The 25,337-nt window shown below is 44.5% G+C and overlaps 1 protein-coding gene across 2 annotated transcripts in view; it reads right to left on the bottom strand.

Annotated features, from left to right (window-relative positions):
* The window catches only part of LDAH (lipid droplet associated hydrolase), a 711,314-nt gene that overhangs the window by 424,692 nt on the left and 261,285 nt on the right, over window positions 1-25,337 (bottom strand). The window lies entirely within an intron of this gene.

The raw sequence follows: 25,337 nt of genomic DNA on the forward strand, positions 1-25,337 counted from the left end.
CAAGGACAGATGGTACACTCACACCATTGGCAACTCAATCAGACACATGAGCAATGAAGACTTTTTAATATATTTTATTAGCATTTTGATATTAGACATTTCCATTCAATACACAAAGGATGTCACAAGCCAAGTCATCTTTAATCGGCTGAATGTCCCCCAGTTCATACATCTTCACCACCGCTATTCAGGGCTCCCGCCCCCATAACATGCCATATGACTGGTCAGTACATCAAAGTAACTTAGGGCAATGACAAAAATAAACAATGAAATAACACATCCCCTCCACTCTCCCTCCAGTGCTCTGCTCATTACCAAAAGCTTTACTCAGGAGGACTTAAATTGTTGAAAAGGAGTCTTGTTATAGCCGTCCCCAGTCTCCGTGCACTGCACAGGCTCAATGTTTGCCTCTGTGCTTTTATCCCTCCTCTCATCAGTATCTATGATATGTATCTCCAGGGATTCACCCGGGCTTCCAGCAACTGCCGAAACTGGGGTGTCACCTACATTTGTCACAGTCAGATCGTGGATCATGGCTCCCCAAGCAAGCAGGCCATCAGCCAGTTTATCATCACATTTCTCTCTTTTCAAATGAACCTCCCCCGCTCTCGTCCATTCAATCATATCTCTCAACCAGTCTGCGGCTAGGGAGGGCCTTGGGCTCAACCATATAATGGCTATGCGTTGCTTAGCCAGGGTTAGTCCAAGCAGCGCAAACTTCCTTTTAAGGTTTCTATTTTTTCTTTCAGGCAACAGGTCCAATAGACAGCACTTTTTCTTCCATACCATATGGAAAAAGTCCACCTGCGAGCTTCTGCATCACGGACACCTCGGATCTGTAGGTGGGCATATTGTATGCAGTTGTCTAGGGGAGAAATAGGCGATGTGTACAATATTAAACTGTATGAGTTTAAACCTAGCATTAACAGACACCTCCTGCAGCCCCCTGTTTACCCTAGCCCAGTCTTTGGTCGTAATGGCTTCCTCACTAACCTGCTGCCAGATTTTTCAATCTTCGGGTATATCAGAGGTATATCAGTTAGTAAGGCCCGGTACAGGTGTGTGATTAGTCTCCGACCCCAGCCAGGGACATTAACATAACTAGCGTCTGTATGAGTGCAGGGACCTCAGGGAATGTGGGCCATACCTCTTGTGCCGTGACAGCTATTTTGGCACAGTGAAGGAACTGCCCCCTTCCCCCAGTCCAAATGTCTCCAATGCATTGTGCAATGTAATAAATCGGCCTGCTAGGTATAAACCCTATAATGTAGTACACCCCCCGTACCACCATCTGTCTATGGCCATAGTCTGCGCTATTTGTGCAAATGGGCAGAGCTATTACACCTCTAGTTCCGGTGCATATGGGGCCCTACGGATTATTCCACACACTGCTCTCTCCCATAGTCTATTCATAAGAAGTATCATGTGGAAACTTTCCCGGCATTACACTGCCACACAGGAGCAGGGCCCCTAGCTCAGCATCCCCATATGTGCCAGCCAGAAGGGACTTCTCCCAATTGGGTTCCTCATCAAACCAATGGACTGTGTGTTGCAGCTAAGCCCCAAGATAATGCAATTTGTTGTCCGGTACCTCCATCCCTCCTCTTTCCCATTCCAGCCTGAGTGTGGCAAGTCCCACGCTGCCCCATTTCCTGGTCCACAACAGCTACACTAGGAGCCAGTACAGGTCCTAGAAGACCTTCCTGTGGATTTTATACATAGTGTTGTGAAATACGTGAAGGCAGTGGGGCAGTTCAACCATTTTGATTAGTGCTATTAGGGAGTGTTTCAAAATGTTACAAAATCTTACAGGTGGGTGGAGATTTGCCATAACTCATCCCAAGTTTAGTGCATGACATTGCTGTACCACATGTGTTATATGCAGGCTGAGGTATTGGACGCTCTCTATATTTTAGGGTAGACCCGTCTCTGAGAGCATAGCTACATCTACTCCTGTCAGTTGACCCACCGGGAATAGTGCAGACTTTGACTGGTACGCATGAAGCCCAGAGAATTCCCCAAACTCGCCCAAGACTTTCAGGAGGATTTGAACCGAAATGATTGGCCAGCGCAGGTGGATCATTGCATCATCAGCATATAGCGACACTACGTGGGTCTTTTGACCAACCTGTATTCTCCAGCCGTGCAACATCTGGCACAGTTTACAAGCCAACGGCTACATCGCCAGGGAGAACAGCATGAGGGACAACAGGCACCTCTTCCGTGTGCTCCTTTGCAGCTGGAACGCCTCGGACACCAGATGCCCAGTTCGCACTTGTGCCACCGGTCTTATGTACAGCAGCCTTACTCAGGGGACAAACTTAGGCCCTCTTCCCTCTCTCTCTGATACAAGCCATATGTACTCCCAGCTCACAGAGTCAAATGCCTTCTCTACCTCTCTGAAGACTAAGGCACACTATTCCTGTTCCAGGCAGGGTGCATGAAGTACGTGCGTTAATCCTTGCAAATTGCAAAGTGTATTCCTGCGAGGGATAAATCTCGACCGGTCTGGGTGGAACAGCTTTGGGAGACAGCGGTACCGCCGGGAAGCCAGTACATGTTCGAGAATGTTCTAATCAATATTTAATAAGGACAGAGGGCAAATCTAATGGGTCTGTCTCTGTTTTGGGAATCAGAATGACTAGACCCTCTTACATCCATTTAGGGGGTTCCCACGGTTCCAGGGCCTCCTGGTGTACCAGCATCAGTTTAACTACCATAATTTTGGGAGGCAAACCTATAGACTTCAGCAGACAATCCATCTCCCCGAGGCCTTAGCCATCTTGGGGGAGTCTATAGTCAATACTATCTCCTGTTTGGACAGGAGGCTCTCTAGGACTGTCCGTTTCTCTCCCTTTAACCGCATCATTGGAAGCGAATCCAAGTAGGTCGCAATCAAATAATCCGGGGTAATACATTTCAACATGTATATCCCCTCAAAGGTGTGCTGTCAGTATCTCATTAATGGCCTGCTGTGCATGCACCTTCTGCCCCCAGTTGTCCCTAATAGCCAGTATGGGTTCAGTGAGCTGCTCCTGTTTGATCATTCGGGCCAGCATGCGACCTGACCTCTCTCTCCCTTCATATGCAAACATCATCTGTAAGAGAGTCATGCATGTTTCTCGAGCGTATCCCACAAGGATTAAACTTGCGTCTTAGCCTCACCCCACTCCGGGTGTACCTTCAGGTCAGTCAATCAATCAATCAAACATTTATGAAGCATGGCAAATCACCCGTGAGTGTCTTGAGGCGCTGGAGCTGCATGTTGCTACATGGAGGAATGATCATTCGACCATCCAGTTCTTTAATTTTCTTCTGAATCATTGGAGTGACGATGTGGTTCTGAGGTACAGGGGGAGGTTGTTCCAAACGTTGGCTGCCAGGTGCGAGAAGAAGCATCCTCTGCTGTTGGGTCAACGGATCCGTGGGGTATCTGCGAGGGAGAGGGAAGCTGATCAGCAGTGTCTGGTCAGTTGGTTGAAGGTCAGGCATTTGTTGATGTATGCTGGTCCTTCCTTATGCAGGGCCTTGTAGACGTGGGTCAGCATTTTGAACTGGTATCTCTTCTGAATCAGGAGATGTGGTGTGATGTGAGTCCTTCTGGGGCGGTAGAGTACAAGTCTTGCCACTGAGCTCTGTATTATCTGGAGCCTCTTCAGGAGGCATGCTGTGATTCCTCTGTAGAGTGCGTTTCTGTATTCCAGTGTGCTGGTGATGAGGGCCCGTGTGACGGTCCTTCTAGTGTCTGCTGGGGGTCATCTGAATATCTTGCTGAGCATGCGAAGGGTGTGGAAGCCGGAGGATGAGACTGCATCATTTTGTTTCTTCATGGATAGCTTGCTATCCAGGATGATGCAGAGGATGCGGGTGTGGTCTGTTGGGGTGGAGGCGGGGATAAGGGAGGTACCGAGCTCTGCAGGCCACCATGTGCCTGTCCATGGTGAGGTGTTGCTCCCAAAGATGAGGTTTCCCATTGTTTCAGTGTTGAGTTTTAGACAGTTATCCTTAACCCAGTCGGCTATGTTAATCATGCATCTGTGGAAGTTAGCTTTTGTGCTGGAGGGATCTTTGGACAGTGAGAGGATGTGTTGTATGTTATTGGCATAGGCGATGACGTTGAGTCAGTGTGAGCTGACGGTGATGGCCGGGGAGAGGGTGTCATGTAGGTGTTGAAGAGGGTCAGGCTATGGACAATCCTTAGGGGACTCCACAGATGATCTTCTTGGGCTCTGACGTGAACGGTGGGAGACTGATCCTTTGGGTTCTGCCGGTGAGGTACAAGCCGATCTATTTGATGGCATTTTCTTGAATCCCGATGTGGTGGAGGCTGCTGATCAGGATGTGGTGGGAGATATGTCAAACCCAGTGGACAGGTCCAGGAGGATGAGGGCTGCTGTTTTCCCACAGTCCAGGAGAGCTCTGATGTCAGCTGTGGCTGCAATCAGGACTGTTTCTGTGCTGTGGTTCACTTGAACTCAAGATTGGGAGGGCTGCAGAAGGTTGTGGTCTTCTAGGTCTTGGGTGAGTTGCTGGTTGATCGCTTTCTCAAGTACTTTTGCTGGATGGGGGAGCAGAGAGATGGACCAGTAGTTCTTCAATTTGGCTAGGTCAGCAAATGTTTTTTTTCAGGAGGGTCCTCACTTCAGTGTGTTTCCAGACCTCCGGGCAGGAGGCAGCTGTGATAGAGATATTCAGTACCTTCCTGAGCTTGTCGCTGATTGCCTCGTTTCCGAGGTTGATGTGGTGGGGGGCAAGGGTACCTGGGTCTTCCCAAGTGTATGGAGTTCATGATGGAGATAGTGTTTTGCGTGGTACAGAGTTCCCAGTGGGTGAGAAGGTGTTCAGGGTTAGTGTTTGTGCATGTGAGCTGGTTGATGCTCTCTGCGGCGGAGGGTTGGCATTCATTTTTCACAGATAGCCAAGATCTTGTTGTGGGAGAAGTCTGTGAGGTTGTTGCACAATTCCTGTGAGGGAGTGATGTTGTTCTCGGTGGCTGTGGGACTGGTGAACTCCTTCACGTTGGTGAAGAATTCTTTGCTGTGGTTTGTGCTGGCTTTGATCCAGTATGCTAGTGCGTTCTTCTTTGTTTCTTTCAAGAGGCCGTGGTACTGGTTGAGGGCAGTCCTAAAGGCAGTGCGGTCTTGTTTTTTTGCTGATGCGCCACTTCCTTTCAAGTTGTTGGCAGTGGCATGTGGAAGAGTGCAGTTCCTCGTGGGAGGGCCGCTTCCAGGTTTGCTAATTTTTCTTCTTGTCAGGTCAAATCTCTTTCCAAACTTAAGTCGAAATCTACTGTTGTCTAGACTATTCATGAATTCAGACTATGGAAACAGACCTCTCATAAAATTACATCAATTTCAGGGTTCCCAAATAAAGTACACATGTTTAACTTGTGGCTTTTTTCAAGTGTATTACAAAGTGGTGTAGCAAGGATGACATGGGCACTAAAGCAAGCAACGAAAATGGGACCTGCATTCCCCAGCTTGTAAGTAAAAATAGCTATAATTGGCGTGCAACGGACCCCTCAGAACCATGTGCATCTGTGAAACTGCACCAACTGCACTATTGCTAACTACGCCCCCTACACCTTGAGAAAACCTTCTTAAAATTCTTAAATCGTCCCACGACATCAAAAACCGGATGGCATGTAGAAGATGGCCATTTAAGTTATATGACAGTGTAAAAAAGGTTCAAATCTGCTGTGCAGCCTAAATGTGTTCCACAGAGCTCCTAAGTCACTACCTCATGCGCGCCCCATTCCGTTAATATTTCTGCCTCAGACACAACATGCAGTCCTTCCTGAAAGTGTCCCCGTTCTGAAACCAAACCCTGGAAATACGGTGCTCCACTTGGAAAGCCAGTGAAAGAAGAAAAGCATGCGCCAAGAAAGATTAGTAAATCTCTCAACGCCTTGACTTTAAGTACAAACAGGGCCTTTCTTATAATGTGGTTCCTCCTCATTTATCAGTATTAAAGGCACCTTCGAAGCACCTGACAAAACACAAGCTCAGAGCTGAAAAGAGGAACAGCCTTCTATTCCACGGGCCACGCAGATAGGCCGGTGGCTTCTGATAATGTCATTTTAGGTTCTATTTAAGTTGGCTATTACTTGGTTTGTAAAAAAAGCCGCAAAAATTCAAAAATGTCAGTAAGAGAAGCTTCAGATAAATACAAAAACAACGGAAATCATTAAATCCTACTTAGTTTAATGAAAACAAAAATGGGCAACGACAGTACAAGCACCAATAGACGAAAAAAGCAAATGCAATGAAATGTAAACACACTACCTAATCCTCAAATAAAACAGTAGCTGTCCTATACATTTTACCTTAAATGCGATCCATTCATATTAGTATGACCCTACCTGATGTGAATCCATATGGAAATGTATGTTGATATTACCCTACATGCTGTGAATACATATAAAAGTGGCAAGTTTCACTTGAACAACACAAAAAATAAAATTTGAAATCTCAGTTAAAATACTGCGATAGAATTAATAAAAATGGGAATACGTGGTAAATTTAACCCAGAAGAGTTAATTTAAATAAATTATTTGATATGGCCTTTCTTTTCTTTTAAGGAAGCTCACACCATAGAGGAGCCCTTCTATGAAAGGATTCCCAAAGTGTAAGCTTCAAGATTAAATAGATGTTGTTTTTTATTTTTTAGGACATGTTCACCTATATCACGGGAACGGCCTATTTGCACGACACCACTGAGGACATCACTTTGATGTGTGCAGAGAGGGTATAATGTCCAATAATCACACTGCCTGAAATGTTGCCACTCTACACAATTACATAAAGGAGCTGCAGCACTAATAGTGGGAGGTCACACACTAAAACCGCACACTTACTTGGAATTATCGGAGGGATTTCTGCTGCTGGAGGAAAGTCGCCCATAGTCCCAGTAGTGGCCGGGTCGTCACTAATTACTCCACAAATTACCAGCTGAACTTCTAAATAAGGCAGAAACGGCGATGGTGTTACTTGAAGAGTCCTTTCCCTTGTATCTACCAGATACTACGCTTGAAGAGTTTGCTTGTTAGGAAAGAGACATTTAAGGAGAAATGCCAGGACGCATCATGGACAGGACAGAGTTCCAGAGTGAATGGGGAATAAGCCTGCCTCTTTGGACTTTATGGAAGGGGAAAGTTTTAAACAAGATGGCAGATAAGCACCACATCACATGGCCCGGGTAGTAGTGCTGCAGTTTTGTGGTTAGGAAGAGGGTACCTTGCTGATAAATCCAGACTGGGTACCAGATGGCTTTGTAAGCAACCAAGCTTGCCAAGAAGATCCAAATGGTTGCAGTAACATGTGGCCTGCACTTTAATTTTAGGAGGATACAGGATGCAGAGTTTGGCAATCCCCTCAATGAGTTTCAACAGGTATGCACGGAAGCTAATGCAGGTTATAACCTGTAAAACTGAAATACTGTGTGCATATGGTAGGTAGTAGAGGTAGAAGTGGAGTTTACTCTGATGGATTGCAAGGAATATGTCTAGGCAGAAGACGTGGTCAGAAACGGTCCAATGACTATGCTCTGGTCTTTTACAGAGTAAGCTTTCATTTGTTATTGTGCACCCCAGAGTTGAGGGCAGTTAAGCACTCTAACGTGAGCGAAGGCTTTTCAACATGACCTGGGTGATATCGGCATAGTTGTAAAATTTAAGAACGAAGAAGTGTTTTAGATTGATTAGTGCTACTGAAGACCAAAACAGAGTTTGAAATTAATTAGTGGTAGAAGGCAACAGAGCAGGTGACCAGGCAGAACGTTTGGAGAACAACATGGGGACAAACAACTTGCCTCGCCCAAGCGGGCCTCAATATCGCATTATGGTTTGTTTCTTCACTTGATCACAGAAGTGAACTACACTTTTTTGCACTCACATACACCTTTGGTTACTCCATGCCTGATGTTTATAAGATTGAATACAGTCAATACACCATCATTTCCTTGAGTCTGTTTGCCAGAGTGATTCAATATGTTTTCTTTTATTGAACACAATCATTATATTACTGTGTTTCACTAAATAAAAAGTGGTAGTTGAGCTGTCTGACACATTTATCAGTCTTCTTTAGATCACAATCAAACAGACTCAGCCCACAGCTTTCCTGGCTGATCTGCTTATCTCTCTCCCTACACCAGAAGCAGCTGCCACCTGCAGCCCAGTAACAGAAAAGGAACCATAAGGCCACAAATAAGGGAACAGTGTTCGGTCTGAAATGTGCTGAAATCACTAGGGAGATCAAAGAAGCATGATGCAAACCTGTAGAGCAGAGGGTCAAAACTGACAGAATCGATCAGGAAAGCAAAATGGCAGCCCAAGGTGGGATCATATGTATAAAGGTAGGATGGATGATGCTTTATAAGGGGATTTTAACTTGATTCTATTGAGACGTCTATAGAGACAATTGTTGGCATCCACAATATTGTTAAGGATGTGCCACGCATAGGTATTGTAAAAAATGCACAGAATGTGTCAAAGATGAGGCCCAACTGATGCCACGGGTAGTCATAATTTCAACAGGAATATCGCCAATATGTTAAGACAGGGGAACTATTATGCAGGAATAGAAAAACATCGTCAATAATGACCACAGGGTGTCAAGTATGGGCACCATTGGACTGTGACGGGGTCCTCAGCTTAGTTACTGCATCCCAGAGTAGCATCTAGAACGTGATGGGGCTTTAAACACCATGCCTGAATGAGCAAGCCACAGCTGGTGGAAACAAAAAGCTATTCTTTATTTTGGCTAATACAGGGATGTGTTGAAACAGTTCAATGAAATCTGTCCTTCTTATACCGATGTGGGAATCAAACGTCCTTCAAGCTCTGTGCCAGAGCAACTCAACACCCAAGAAGCATCCCTTCATTTGTATTTCTTGTTTTGTGCGCCCAAGCGAATTGGGTACACACATACAAGCCTACCCTGCACCTGCCATCCATACAGGCTGCTGTTGTTTGTGGTCTCATGTAGCGGGTGTGCGGCTTAGCAATATGGGCTGCACTGCTCCTTTGGTAGGATTATTCGGCTGAATTTCATAAGGAAACGCTTCATTCTGAAAGGATACAGATGAGCTAAAAAGAACGATAGATAATGGTGCCAATGGTATTCCCAGTGGTTAGGAATTAGTTTAAGAATTTTCATAGAATTTTAATTTGTTCCTTATCTTTTGGTGTTTATAAACGCAGCTACAGAGCCGTCTTTGTGTGGAAGACATACTCCATCATAGACAACTTAAATATAAGCCTCAGGGTCAGAATTTTCAAGTAAACCCCAGTGATGCTTACAAAGAAACGTTAGCAGACATAACACAGGAATGTTCAAAATGATGAGGGAGGGTGATTAATTATGGGACAACATAGACCAAAGAGAATAAAGGAGCTGAAGGGGTAATTAGTGGCTTTGTACATATGGTTTCTTGGAGATCACCAGCGGCCATGAAATAACTAGAGGTCTACATAGAAAAAATGAAGATTAGATTTCTCTAAGTAGCATAAATAATTACTATTTATTATTTAATGTATTCTTACTGCGCTGACCTAGCCACGTGGGCAGTGGAGCTCTTTCCATGTAACCACAAATACAATGATTAGTGGGGGGACAGGAAAGCAGTAGTGGGGATAATGACAGCATTGAAGGTGTAGGCTGATACAGAGGGGCCCATGGGGAGGAAATGAGTCTTACAGATAAGCTCAAAGCAGGTGGGTCTTAAGGCTCCTCCTTAACAAAGCCGTCCAAATTCGATGCAACTTTGTTAGATACAACTTCAGGCTTGCCCCACTGAAAGATTTTGAGTTCCATAAAAAAAGACTAAGCCCCTCATTACGACCCTGGCGGTCTTCCGCTTTGGCGGCAGTCAGACCACCACAATATGACCGTGGCGGGTATGCCACGGTCGGACTGCCAGTTTCTCTCCACTAGAGGGACTGGCGGTGCTGGCGATCCTAATCTGCCAGGGCAGCGCTGCATGCGGCGCTGCCCTGGGGATTACAACCCCCCTCTCCACCAGCTTTTACATGGCGGTTGCACTGCCATATAAAAGTTGGCAGAGACATGGACTTTCATGGGCAGAACAGCGGCCCTCATGGACAGCCCTGTCCAGCTTTTCACTGTTTGCATTGCAGACGGTGAAAAGCACGACGGGTGTTGTTGCACCCTATGCACTGCAACATTGCCGCCGGCTGAATTATGAGCTGGTGTCAATGTTGTGTTCTGTTCCCCGCTGAGCCTGCGGGCAGAAACACAGTTTGTAATGGGGCCCACTAGAAGGCAGCCGCACTGGTGGCAACCTGACCACAGGAGCTTGGCAGGCGGCCTTTTCCGCCCGCCAAACTCCTAATGACCCCCTAAGTCTGAAAGTTGTAATCCTGAATGGGTGAAGGCGTTCAAAGTATACGCCAGAGGAAAGGAGATCAGTGGCTGCAATATCTCGATTTCTCCCGCTCTTTTTCCTGTCAAAATCAGTGGCTTCAGTGGGACCTCATTCAGCAGATATCTGGTTGTGAGAGGGCTTTGACAGATACAACTTTCAACCTTGCGTCAGAGAACGTTTTCAACTTACATAGGCAAAAAAGCTAACAGGGAAAAAACACTGACCAGGACGACCTGTTTGGTGTATCCAACCTGCGCTCCATAGCACCTTGTTCCTGGTCAAATGCAAACAGTGATTTCTGATTTGCCGTTTACTTTTTCTCAGTGCTTTTTACCTTAAAAATGTATTAAAATTAAAATCTCCAGTTCCCGATGACTATATTTTTTAAATTTTGTTGTCACATTTTAACTATTACATTTTTCTTAATTTTTTTTAAATTGTTTGGGGTTTTTGACTTGTAATTGTTTTATTATTGCTAGATACATAACACATTTTCCGAAATTAAGCCTGTCTGCTCTGTGCTTTAGGTATCAGAGGTTGGGTCTAGGTTTAATTTATTGAAAGTGTGTGTTTGACCAACTAATAACCTATTTTCTTTCAAAGTGCCTATGCTTACAGCGGGCATTATTCTGTAGCGCTGGAGGGACCTAGTTGTTAAAATGAACAGCTGTAGCACTTATTTCTGAAGCAGGATAAAGAGATGTTGTACAAACTTACAGAATTTGTCAGTATTGAATTTAGACCAGGAACACTAACTACTGTTTGTAATACTGGTCTGATGTAAAGCTTGTATTACAAGGCCATCCAAGTTCATCGAAAAAGGGTACTCCAAGATGGTGCGTCGAGAGGAAGGCTATATGAGTAGAAGAAGTGGCTACGTTTTCAGAGGTGAAGATTAAGGTAAGAGTGTGACGTGCTTTGTGTGTCGGAAAAAAGACCAGTTGTTTAAGGCCTAATATATCCATGCCTTGATAAAATTTCTTGTTTCTCCCACCAAGTCACACCAAAATCACCAGTAATAAACATTTAAAGGATTTAAGCACTATAGAAGAAATCAACTCTGCAATCACAGTGTCAAAGTTCGAAACTGTGCCAGGAGGCAAATACAAATCTTAGGGGAATACTTCAGATGGAAACAATGTCTAGGATCATCAATTGAAGAGAGGCACAGAAAATCACTGCTAAACTGCCACCAACACGATTAAGCCTATCCCATCTAATGATACTATAATCAGGAGGGACAGCTATAGCGGGATCAGGGCCATACAAATCCCTCAGCCATGTTTCTGTAATGAATAAAACATCTAAATTGAAAGAGTCTAAAGATAAAGCAGTTACTTGGGCATGGGGAGGCTCTGAACTGTTCAATAACATACAGTCTAGTGCCTGAGAAAAAGACTGATCAGTCCCTACTTCCAAGCCTTTTAGCAGTGGTTGTTTCTTCTCTATAAATGAAAAACCAACAGCCCCCTTGGCAGCTGTGCAAATCTCTGCATAAAGAACAGTGAGGAACTCTTCTCATGAGTAAGATACAAAGGACAGGGGAAGGGCAGAAGGCCCGACAGGTGCAGAAATGCTGCCTTTGGTGCACCTTTGGCGTGCCTCCAGTGCTTCTGCTGTGCAGACGCACAGCCGGTCTCACTAAATACCATTTAGGAGGGCAGTACATACTGAACAGAGTAAGTCTAGAGCACTGCACCCCAGCACTCACATAATGGCAGGCAAATGAGAATACATGTGAAGAATAAGCGTGCTTACGCTGGAGAGCGGAAGAGTAAAGGTAGCTGCTTCTTACACACACCGTGATGGAAAGTAGGTAAGCAAACAACAGCTGTAAAAAGAATGCCCACAAAATAAAATTTGATGGCCATGTAGCTTGCGTTAAAGTAGGACTTAGCTTCAAAGGGCCCCATTTACATAGACTTTAGAAAAATGTATGCATCTGTATAGCATAGGTTTCCTCATGAAATGTGAACAGGTGTCTGATTTTTAAGACATTCTCAAAAATCACCAGCTTTATTTACTAAAGTCTACACAAATCATGGACCTACATTCATTCTCATACCGTCCTATATATACTCCAGCAGACCTGCTGCATGGCAGGATAACCTCAAGTCTAAGTATGGAGTCCAGGTGCCTTACCACATATCTTTGTTAAGTGTGCACACAGGGTGTAGAGAAATAACCGGAAATACATGTGAATAACACAAGTTTACATCTTCAAAGATTTTTTCCACCATTGCAAAACACCCACCATATTTGGATATTTTTGATCTCCTAAATAAATTTGAGAAATTAAAAATCAATAATCCTATTACACCTTTAACTTGTGATGCACCTAATCACCACGTAGTTACACAAATGGAGTTGTGGGAGAAGGATACTTTAAATACAACTAGAATATAACCAGATGCCTAAGCGTGTACTTCAGAATAGCTAATACGAGTAATTGTTTGTCCAATTTGTAATGCCAGAAGATATTCGCAATCTCTTGCACACAGACAACTTCAGTTCTACGATGTACCCTGGTTTTCCTCTAACCTATAGGTAAAGACAGCTAATCAATTTAAAAGACTGAATTCGTATTCATTCAGTTATCAATTTATTTTAGACAATGCATCTCATCAACTTTTAAGTCAGCAAAGCACTTGGAAAAAGTCCTGAAAGAATGCATACTTGAGACTCCCCTGACACAGGGCCATGGTCTTCGAGCACTGTGCTTTAGATTAACCCTTTGACCTGCATCTAGCCTTCGTGCCCCTGAGATTAGTTCATATGCCTATTTAGATAAACACTCTGCTCATTAGTGTTTATTGGCGTAATTACTTCTTGTAAGTGTAAACTCTACAAATAATCAGACCACTCACAGAACAGCAGGAATAGGCATATAAAAAGATATACTCAATTGTATAAAGTATCTACAGCTATGGGCTAGAAGCAAAAACGTTTCTAGAGTTTCCTTTCAAAGTTGGCCGCCCAAGTGAGAGACATGCGATGAACAACATTCACTAGACCTCTTAATGATTTTGGGGGCCCTGGGCCAAACCTGTTTCTGGGGCCACTGTTCAGAGCAGGTTTGAATTTATGGTTTCATTTCAGCTCTTTCGTGCCCTTTTTGGACAGCCACTAACAGGGCACAAGCACACTCATCCAAATTCTAAATGTGTTTACATCTGATATTCAGAGATAGTGACCTGTGTTTTCAATACTGCATAACAGCAGCGGTTCACTAATATTACTGCAAATAACCTCCGTGACACCCTGGTATTTCTTATATGTGAGATTCTATTCTGATCTAAAAGAAACCTTTTTTTTTCATGGATGTTACATGAAAATATAAACAAAACACTTTTCTGCAAAATGTCTAATAAAATCACCCACATTAAAAATTAATTAAAAGGAAAACGAAAACGGCATATAAAACAATCCCTTTAAGGTCACCGTTCAAGGTCACCGGGTCAAGCCTCCGCAGAACACAGAAGGCTCTATCCGGCCCCACTCCACCCCACGAAAGACTGGGGCCCTGGGCTAGAGCCCACTTTGCCCCTGCCTTAAAACGTCTATGTACTAGACTATTAACTAAGGCTGGGTGAAGTCTCCCCAAATGTAATGAAATTCTATGCAAATGTTGCAAAATTACACATCTGTTGCGAAAAGTGATCTGCTGGTCTCGTACCTCATTTTTTAATTTTTTTTACTTGAGAACTAACCTCAAGTTAAATGTACTGTGAGATACAGACTGGCTGTACTTAATTTGTGCTTGCTGTTTTCGGTGCGGGCACCAGCACTTATTTTTGGGGGCCGACACTTATTTTTCTGCCTTAAGCATTTACTACGAGCAAAAGATACATATGAGAAAGACGGAGGAAGAGAAAAACGAAAAAGAGGCACAATGGGAAAAAGCAAAAAGCTGCAAACGTGAGCTGAAGGGGCAGGGAGTGGCTGTAAATGGATTGAAGAGGCCCGAGATGGCTTCAGGCTTACGCTGCTTCAGTATTCTGCGCTCGCACATTTAATTGTAGCAGCCGCATGTTTAAGGGGAGGGCTTTGGGTACATATTTATTTACAAATTAAGCACTTCCGACAGGTGAGTGGTTCGAATAGAAAATGTAATTCCGCAGAACATGTTCTACTTGACTCAGTCTCCCGCTGGTATCTCGCAAGACTTTTTTACACAAAACGCACATGCAGGTAAAAATATGCAAAATTGAGTGGTGTAATTTTGAGAAATTTGATGAATTTCGCCGACACATTTAAATTTGTCCCAGGCCTGCCATTAACCAAAAAAGAGGCTGAGTTCCTTAAAAAAGTATCCCAGGAAAGGAAAACCATAGAGCAGAATACATACATTTTAATATATGACAATTCACAGTAATGTATAGTGGTAAAAAAAAATATATGCTCACATTTTACTGATATGTATTCAGGGGAGGCGCAAACATTGCTTACTTATATGTATACACAATAAGTGCCTATGCAGGTGGAAATACATACAAACTTTAAAAAACATTTCGTGAGATTAAACGGTACATACTGCAATTTTATCATCTCACATTACAAGCGCTGTGAAAAATAAAGGAACCGAATCACAAAGGCAAACTTACACTTTTGTTAAAGTTTGCTCTTTTTCGGTATTCACAAACGATTTAATAGTAACTTTGCGACTGCGCACATAAGATAGACCTGTCCTAGTGTGGGGGTTGCAAACTAATAATATTTTTTTAACCCCATCACTCTCCTAAATGCAGATTATATATTTTTAAATAAATTGGAACTATAGATTTCCTTGTATACCCTTCTCACCACTGAGGTGACGTCAGATGAAACTGAACCTCTATCATCAACTGCCTACAATTCCTCTTATATAGATTAACAGTAGCATTTTCAAACAAGTGCACAAAACCCTTTAGTTATCTGTCTACCGGTTGTAGAAAAGTTTTTAACATGGTAAATGGACAAAAAATGGATCCCTTTCCTGGCCACCACAGTCAACCATGCGTTTTAGGCTTCATCTAGTAAAAACATTACGTTCATTTTAATAACGCATCTGATGGGAACATTGAAAGGAGGACGCGGGACATCTCTAGATATGGTCGGACATTCCCTCCTGTTAAGGGCAGAGGTAACTATGAGCTCAGAGAGTGGGGAAGGAAACAGACTTCCTCTTAAATTGGTGGGGATGCACTGGCAGAAGGTGTTCCATGAAGAAAAGTGCAAACGAATGTGCAAATTTAGACCTTCTAAACATTCATAAAACATTTACACAAATAAGCACTGCAGGAAATCTGTGACATCTGCTGTTTCCATGGGTTCCTCCTGCAATCCTCAGTGAAATCCACAAAAAGTAAGAAACTTCTAGAAACTGAAGTGATTTCTTATATGCATAAACTTCAGACCCTGGGCTTTTTTGAATAGGTCTCCTTATTTGTAGTTTATTGCATAAATAGTTGTGTTACTCAGAACATAATGGTACTCGGAAGCATACAGGTCGCAGGTTATTGAAAAGTGGGTGAATTTTATGGCTGGATAGCTTTAGTTATAGCTAACACATTCTAGGTATAGTGTCACAAGTTCCATAGCAATTTTAAGTCATGATTTAGTGCATGTAGGGTGCAAGATGTGAGGTGTACAGAATGAGAACATCTGAAAAAATTATTTTTACAGACTAGAAACCACTAAGTGGAACAGTGAAGTACGTTTTGCTTGTTTCCATAAAGGCTGAACTAGTGGTTCGAGAGATGTATTGAAAAGAAGATGGACATGATTAGCTTTCTCTATTTCCGCTTGCTATTTCTGTGCATATACATTGGCAACAATTAACTGCACTTGAGGCTATCATTTTGTTGTATGACGCTTATGTTTCTTAGATATATATTTAATCTTTTGTTCCTGTCATATGTTACATAAGTCCCCACAGGACCCTTTCAAACATTAATTTGGTGAACCTAGTTACAGAAGACTAAGGTATATTCTTTCTGGTGGCTATGTCTATGGTACTGGAGCCATTAGGAAAGCCCTATGATCTGGGTGGGTTACAATTCCAATATTTTATTGCATTTCCAAGGAACAGTCTGAATGAACCACCATCTCTTAAAATCATGTTGCTATACAGCTGGCACCCCTGAAGCCAGAGGGGATGGGTGGTGTTCACTAGAAAAAGGTGTTATTGAGAAGAGAGAGCATCATAACAGAAAATGGATTTAGCATCATTAGATAATTAAGTGAGGATCTCACAGAAATGTATTCATTGATTATGAACGCAATTGTGGTCCCAAACTATTGATGAGTTACCACTCCGAGCTAGAGTGGTAAATGATTCTCAAAGAGGGTAGTACCCCTTTCGGCATCTCCTCTTTTGGAAATCACGTTGGCCACCTCCAAGGGATTACTACCTGCTTCCTATAAAGTTTTCCCAAATGTGACTGTTTTTTTAAGAAGAGCAGGTCCGCTTAATTTAGAGACTATTCTGGTAATGAAAAAAAAAAAAGTTTCCCATTTGGGAATTCAGAAATGGAGGGTCTTCTATCCGTGAACTTGCAGCCAGTCACACGGGGGAGGGGCTGCAAACTGTGACCTGGTTAATTAACATCCAGCTGGTCGGTCTGTGACCCCATGGAAATGTACAATTAGCAGTCTGACCTATTAGCACATGTCGCATCGCAAACTGCCTTCCCACTAACATGTCAGTGTGGAAACTGCACATCCCTAGTTTGTGAATGGAAACAATACATCAGGACCAAAGAGTCGAAATAATGACAACACATTTCTGATATGTGCTACTACCTTCAGAAAATGTAACTATTTTCAGTACTGAAATGTAAAAATCAATTGCAATCCGCCTTTTTGTTTTCGGATACAGTAGTATCTGAGTATCTTAGTAGCTGAGATGATTCTCCCACACACACATTTGCTGTTAGTACATTTATTATTTATAACAGTATAATACCTGGAAGGCTTAAGAACAAGCATGTAATACTTAAGCTTGTGACAAGGGCATCATACAGGGTGTTAAAAACTACAGCATATTTGTAACCTAATATGTAAAGGTCAGAAACCTCCACCACTAGAAACAAGAGTTATATGATCATTCTCCACGTGTTGGTCTACAGCACCATTAACTTCTTGGTTATTCATAGCACAAGGAAAAGATAAATCACATTGTTTGGGGAGAGGGATCCCATAATCGCAGTTAATACAGGGTGTTTGTGGGGTTAAGGAAAGCAATCCGCTTTTCATTATTAGTTCTCTCAATGGCTCTTACTCTCCTCTTGAGGTCATCAGGGGGGCTATAATTCAGGTTACCTAAACACCATCTCGCGATACCCAACACCACGGCATGGCCCTGGTGCCTTGTAAGAGCCCTTGCCATCTGTTCCCTGTGCTGCCAGCACACTGCTGCTGGAACGGATCAGACATGTTTACCTCTTTAGACTTCACTCAATGCCACACGGGGCTTTCAGGGCTGCAGATCTCAAGTGCCTGGGCTGATCTCAAACACATTCTTGACTTCCAAGATCAAAACAGCTCTGGCCAATGTGAGCAGCTTCGCGCCAAGAGCAGACGGAGGCCTGCGAGGCCCAGCGGGGAAGGATCCAGTGTCACAGGTATAAGGCAAGAAACTACCCCTGCCTCCCACTAAACTGAATACACGGATACAACTCAAACAAAAACTGTTTGATTTGGGGATGGCTTAGAAGTATTAAATCATTTCAACGTACTGGCATGGAAGGTGCCCGCACCTCCTAAAACAAGTCACAATTTCTCATTAAGAAAACGAACATAAAACGCTAATCTCGTTACCGCCGAGAATCCCGCGACGTTTTCTTAATTACATTCTATTGACTTTTTCCAGAGTACCCTGGCCATGGCGACCAGAAGGATGCAAATAGCATGATACAAAATGAAAAGAATAAAAAAATAACAAAACTGGCACATCTGTATACCCACCCTGTCCCGATGTCCAGTTCTTGAAGTACCATGAAGTTTGAATTTATTTTACATTTGAAGCGCGAACAACTTCACTGCTCCAAGTGCAGAGAGATTTAAGTAAATAAGTTAGGAAAAATACTTTTCAGGTTTTCTATATTTGTACTTGCTAACGTGCAAATGTGACAAAAACACATTTGGACTGTATTATCTGTACGAATAATATATTTAAAGTCTAGGTCATGACTAAGAGTGATCTATAAAACTGAAAAACATATTAAGTGAAAATATTTAGTCATGTTTTTGCATCCACTAAGTGTTCAGAGTGTACACTAACACTATGTACATAAAGGAACAATGTCCATATCTGTGGGGAAGTGCATTCTGGGAAACATTCCATACTTACAAACATGTTTTTGGGAGGAGGGTAGACATGCAGATGAGGCAATACATACATAAAGGCAAAAAATACAGTATGCATACACAAACATGTATGTTTATGAGACCATGTGAGGTTAGTTACATATATTGCACGATGTTATGCAGGCCACCATCTGGTGCATTTCTCCAAAGACCGCAGACCTGAGCCCTTAATAACACCACTGCCAGCCACCCTCCACAGATGGAAGAAAGTCACAGAAACTCAATGGAGTGATACCCTCCACTCAAACAGACCCAGACTTTCAGACAACCTAGAACAAGACACCAACAGACTACCCAACTTGCTCCTCAACTGTGCCAACAAAGTAGCCCAGATCACCAACTCCACTGCTAGAAGATCCAGAAAACCAACAAAATGGTTCACTCCGGGACTCCGCACCATCAAAAGAGACTGCAAGCAACTAGAACGATGATGGCGCACCAGCAGAGAACAGACTTCTCAGTCTACAAAGGAACGCTGAACAAATACCAACTTTGCATCAAAGAAGCAAAGAAGATCGCCCTTCTCAACTGCATCGAAGATAGCACCAACTGCCCAAATAAAGTTTTTAAGGTCATCAAAGAATTTGCCTGCCCAGCAGCCACCGAAAGCTCCATCCAACCATCACAGACCCTCTGTGACTCACTTGCTCAATACTGCCACAATAAAATCACACCAATCTACAGTAATTTTCCACCTCACCCCACCAATGTCGAGCATCTTCTTGCCCCAGAAGGAGGATCTCACAGCCACCTGATCACAGACTGGGAGCCTCTATCCACTCAGAAAACAGTGGACCTCATGAGATCAACTCACTCCGGCTCACCAAAGGACTTTTGCCCCAATCACATCTTCAACCTCGTCCAGAAGGAAATCAGCCTCGTCCTCACTCCCATGAGGTGGCCACCATCCCGAATCCTGGAAACAAGCAGAGGTCAAGTCGCTCCTCAAAGAACCAAATACAGACCCCAGTGAACTCAAAACTTATCAACCCATCTCGCTGCTCCCTTTCTCTGTCGAAATCCTGGAAAAAGCCATCAACAAACAACTCTTGGTACCCCTGAAAAAATACAACCTACTGTACACCTCCCACTACAGCTTCCGCACCGACTACAGCACTGAGACCACCCTTATAGCAGCAACCGACAACATCAGATCCCTCCTCGACCAGGGAGAGAAGGTAGCTCTGATCCTACCCAACCTCTCCTCCGACTACACCCTCACTACCAGACTCCACCTCATCGGGTTCAGAAGCAACACCCTGAAATGGATCCACGGCTTCATTACCCAGAGAGTCTGCCTCCCTCCTTTTACTTCAGAACCTAAGAACACCATATGCAGAGTCACCGAGGGCTCCTCCGTCAGTCCCACCCTGTTCAACACCTATGTAACACCACTGGCTGAGATTGTGCGCTCCTATGGACTTAACAGCATATCATATGCAGATGACATGCAACTCGTCCTCTCCCTCTCCGAAGACCACGCCTCCCCCAGAGCAAACGTCTGCAAAGTCATGAGCCATGTTGCCGACTGGATGAAAGCCAACTGCCTAAAACTAATCACAGAAAAAACAGAAGTGATCATCTTTGGGAACTAACCCTCCCCTTGGAATGATTCGTGATGGCCTTCGGCTCTCGGACAACCCCAACAGAATACGTCGAAATCCAGGCTTCATCCTGGACAACAAACTCACCTTCAGATGACAAGTAAACGCCGTAGCATCATCGTGCTTCCACTAACTCTGCATGTGTCACAAGATTTTAAAACGGATCCCCGCCAAAAGCAGAAAGGCAGCAACCCAGGCCTCCATGACCATCAGACTGGACTACAGAAACGCATTCCACCTGGGACTCTCCGCTGACTCCAGACCATCCAAAACGCAGCTGCAAGGCTCGTCCTGGATCTACCTAGAACCCACCAAACCCCCCCACCTCAAGGACCTACACTGGATGCCCGTACACAAGTTCAAGGTCCTCACCATTACCTTCAAAGGCCTCCACTACAACAGACCAAACCTCATCAATTACAGACTCTCTGTCCACCAGCCAACCAGAGAGCTCCAATCAACCAACCTCACCCATGCAAAAATCCTGAGAATTTGCAATACCCGAAGTGGAGGCCGCACTTTCTCCTACCTCGTCGCCAAGAACTGGAACGACCTAGCAAACCACATACACCCTCATCAAATTCAGGAGAAAACTCAAGACAAGGATCTTCGAGGAATAGACAACCAGCTTGCAGCCTCTATTCCCACCGCCTAGATACTCCTCGGGGTGATAAATTGTGCTCTATAAATTGTTTTGGATTAGGATTTGGGAATATTCTCCATCTTCTGTTCAGGGAGGGGCTCATTGTTTCTGGTTAGAGTAGATTCACAAAGGGATCTCAGGAATCCTATTTGTGTAGTTCATTGGAAGATGCCTATGAAAATGCATATTATGGCATTTGTACCAATGGGAAAGAGGATAGTAATGAGTAGAGCTCTTTCAATGAAATTCATAGTTTGGTGGCCTGAGCTGCAATGTTTCTTCCACCCAATCGCATTAGGGATGACTCTTTTTGATCTGCGACTGTAGATTGCCTACATAGGAGAGCACTATGGTCCACTGTAAGGTGGATGGATGGTCAAATGGGGAAGAGACACCTGAGGTACTTTCCAAAGGAAAATGTAACCATCGGTTTGTAAAGTGTAGTGCTGTAAATTCACATGCTCTGAATACTCCTGCCATCTAGTGTTGGGCCTGTACATTTGCAACTTGTTTTTCTTCAAAGAAGTGTTAAGTCACCAAACCTGTAGTGACTCCTCCCTTAGTCCACAATGCACCACAATAAAGACTTCACCTCAGATTGTTTTCCACTCTAGCGGGCAACAAGGGTACGTGGAGTTTAGGTTTAAAGACAAGCAAACTGTGCATTCTGAAATGTAAGTTTTTTATTTTTTTTTATTTTTATTTTGAATTTTACATTTTAAAAGACGCACAGTAGGGTACAAACGAGATTTTTTGTTAACAGTGAAAAAAATTCACGACATTGAATTATGTTTCAATCATTATATTATGGGGGTTTTTACATTCATTGCATACAAATAATTACAACCTACATTCTGCTTAGCCATTGGGACAATGGGGTCCAAATTTTCACATCCCTCTTTCTACGGGCTTGGCCCTTAAGTGCATACAAGCTAATCTTCAGGTAATACATAGAGAGTATTCGAGCCAACCATTGATTATAAGTTTGAGGTTCGGATTTTAACCAGTCTGATGCGATACAGCTCTGTATTACTGCCATGTCCAAAAACACAAAGCATTGAGACTGGCCTGTACATACCCCTTCATCAATCCCTATTAATACAAGTTGAAGCATTAAATCAATTTCCTGGTGTGTTACCATGTTCCAAAACTTTGTTATATCAATTAAAAGCGTTTCAAGCCTGTCACAGCTAAAAAACATATGTCATAAGTCTGCTGCTCCTGTGCTGTTATATTATGGACAAGAGACCCGAATTAGCTTTCCCCATTTAGATATTCTAGCGGGGATGTGATATAAATTGAATAATGTCTTGTAGTATTGAGCTTGTGGTCCAGCTGAAAGTAATAGCCAATTCCAGAGAAGCTAGAAACAATGTTTCCGAGGCCCCTATGCGTTGCCTCCAGCTCTCTATAAGTTTCCCCAAATCATCTTCCATAAAGTCCACTAGGAGCATGTAGAGCCTTAGTACACTATAGTCTGCAGAGTTCTCAAGTATCTCTATCACTACCAGAATGAGCTTTCCTTGGATGACGTCAGCAAAAAGTCTCTAATCTGTAAAAACTTTAAAAAGTTTTTACTCTCAAGAGAAAACTCCTGTTTAGTTCATTAAAAGATTTAGGCACTCATTACAACATTGGCGGTAAAAGCCACTTACCGCCGTGCAGAAGACCGCCAACACACCGCCGCGGCCGCGGAATTCCGCCACAGCTATTATGACCCACATCTCGGAATCAGCCAAAACTCAGACACCCACACAAGTCCGCCACACCAAAGGTCAGTGATAAACTGGTGCAAACAAAACCTCCACGTCACGGCAACAGAAATACGCCCACACTATCACGACACACGAATCCACGCGGCGGTCTTTCAACAGCGGTATTCCATTGGCGGTACACACCGCCGCGCTCAAAATACACACACTTCTACAAAACATCCCCACATTGGACGATTCAAAATACACACACCTGAGACACATACACACACCACTCCCACACACCCATTACAATATAAAACACACACCCACATCACCCACAAACCCTTACGACCACAAATCACGAACGAAGGCCAGAGAGAGACACCACCATCAACAACACTAGCATCCACAGGCACATAACACCATCACCCACACAACTTCCACGCACCTCAAACAACACACCACTACATATCACCACACTTATCACCACACACTCCACCCCACACATCACCTACACCACCCCATGGCACGGCAAAGACACCCCAGGTTCTCGGAGGAAGAGCTCAGGGTCATGGTGGAGGAAATCGTCCGGGTAGAGCCACAGCTATTCGGAGCACAGGTGCAGCACACCTCCATAGCTAGGAAGATGGAGCTATGGTGAAGAATAGTGGACAGGGTCAACGCAGTGGGACAACACCCAAGAAATCGGGAGGACATCAGGAAAAGGTGGAACGACCTACGGGGGAAGGTGCGTTCCGTGGTCTCAAGACACCACCTGGCGGTTCAGCGGACAGGCGGCGGACCCCCACCGCCTCCCCCACAACTAACAACATGGGAGGAGCAGGTCTTGGCGATTCTGCATTCTGAGGGCGTCGCAGGAGTAGCTGAAGGAATGGACTCTGGTAAGTCAAAGCTTTACTATTACATCCCCCACCCTACCTGCATGCTATCACATACCCCCACCCTTGCCCTCACCCCCATCACACCAACTCCTCACAAATGTACCAATATCACAAACCACCCATCCCAACACCAAGCCCTGCATGCAACAACAAAGCATGGACACCCATCACCAAAGCATGCACACTGCACATAGCCATGCACCCCCCCTAAACCATCATCACACAAGCTCCCACACAGGAATGCCAGCACTGGGGTACACAGTCACCCACCCATTGCACACCATGGCACACACAGATGCAATAATCATGCCTTTCCACCCCTGCGGGACCCCTACCCAACGCCACCAGACAGGAGGGTCCAGACATGTCCACTCCACCCACAGAAGAGGCCCACAGTGATGACAGCAGCTCTGTCCAACTGGATCTAGATGACCAGCCCGGACCATCAGGGACCTCTGGACAGTCTGTTCCCCTTACCAGGCACAGGCCACCACAGACCTTCCCCCTCTGGAAACACCAGCACAGCACCCACCCAACGGGCCCATACCTCCGTCCCCAGGACACGTCAATCAGCTGTGTGTCCACCACTACAGGGAACCCAGGATAACCCACCACCCCAACAACAACAGGGTCCTGGGGGCAGTAGCAGTGGGCACACGGTTCAGGGGACGGAGGCCCAGGAACACAGGGGAACTGGGAGGGCTGCTGTGCAACAGGGGGCGGACAGGCCAAGGGAACCCACTCTCCACGAGGCCCTCTCCTCCATCATCATATGAGCATACCACCACTCCCAGGAGACGATGGCAACGGTACTGGCCAAGTTTCAGAAGACCCAGCGCATGCAGGAAGAACAGTATTTGGGCTTCAGGGAGGAACTCAGAACCATCAGCTCCACCCTGGGCATCATCGTAGGGGTGCTGAAGGAAGTACTCAACACCAGGAGAGACACTGTGGCACTACAAGGGGCATCTGACACTAGCATGGACGATGAACTGCCCACCACCTCCGCCGGCGCTAGTGGACAGGACGCCCCGCCACAGGACCACCACACCAGCACCCCACTCCCTGCAGACGGAGAACCACCCTGCAAACGGTCCCTGAGATCCAGGAACAAGACAGAGAACGATGCCAAGACCCCCGCCAAGAAATGAGACCACCCTGATTGTCATCCTACTGTCCCACTTTGTCACCCTGTCCATAATTAAACTGCCCCAGCTCCACTTCCTATGCCCATATGGGCACTGCACCTGTGAGACTAATAGACTGGACTCTGCCATGGACACTCATCAGCCATCACCCCTCACCATTTAACTTCCCCCTCCAATATTTTGCATTTAAATAAACACACCTAAAGCACATCAGGAGTCTGTCTGTGATTTTGAAATAGTGTATTTGCAATTACAGTGACAAAATGTTTTTGAAATAGTAATGTCAACATACCTATATCACACAGCTCTAGTCCATGAGGAATTTAAGCAGATGACACACAGTGGGACCCACATCTGTGAAACCGTAAGGGAAAATGACAACTCAGTAACCATACACTGGGTGAAAACGACAGACAGGATAGAGGTTGTAGTGTAAAAGTACATGTAGTAGGCAGGATTGTATCCTCACCTGTGTTTCACTGGAAATATTGCTGGATCACTGAGTCCCTGTTCTGCATTTCTTCTTCCTCTGCTTCATCCTCATCACTGTCCACAGGCTCCACATCTGCCACAACACCGCCGTCTGGAGCATCCTCCTGCGGAAAAGGCACCTG

Source organism: Pleurodeles waltl, chromosome 5 (genome assembly GCF_031143425.1).
Source record: "Pleurodeles waltl isolate 20211129_DDA chromosome 5, aPleWal1.hap1.20221129, whole genome shotgun sequence".
NCBI lineage: Eukaryota > Metazoa > Chordata > Amphibia > Caudata > Salamandridae > Pleurodeles > Pleurodeles waltl.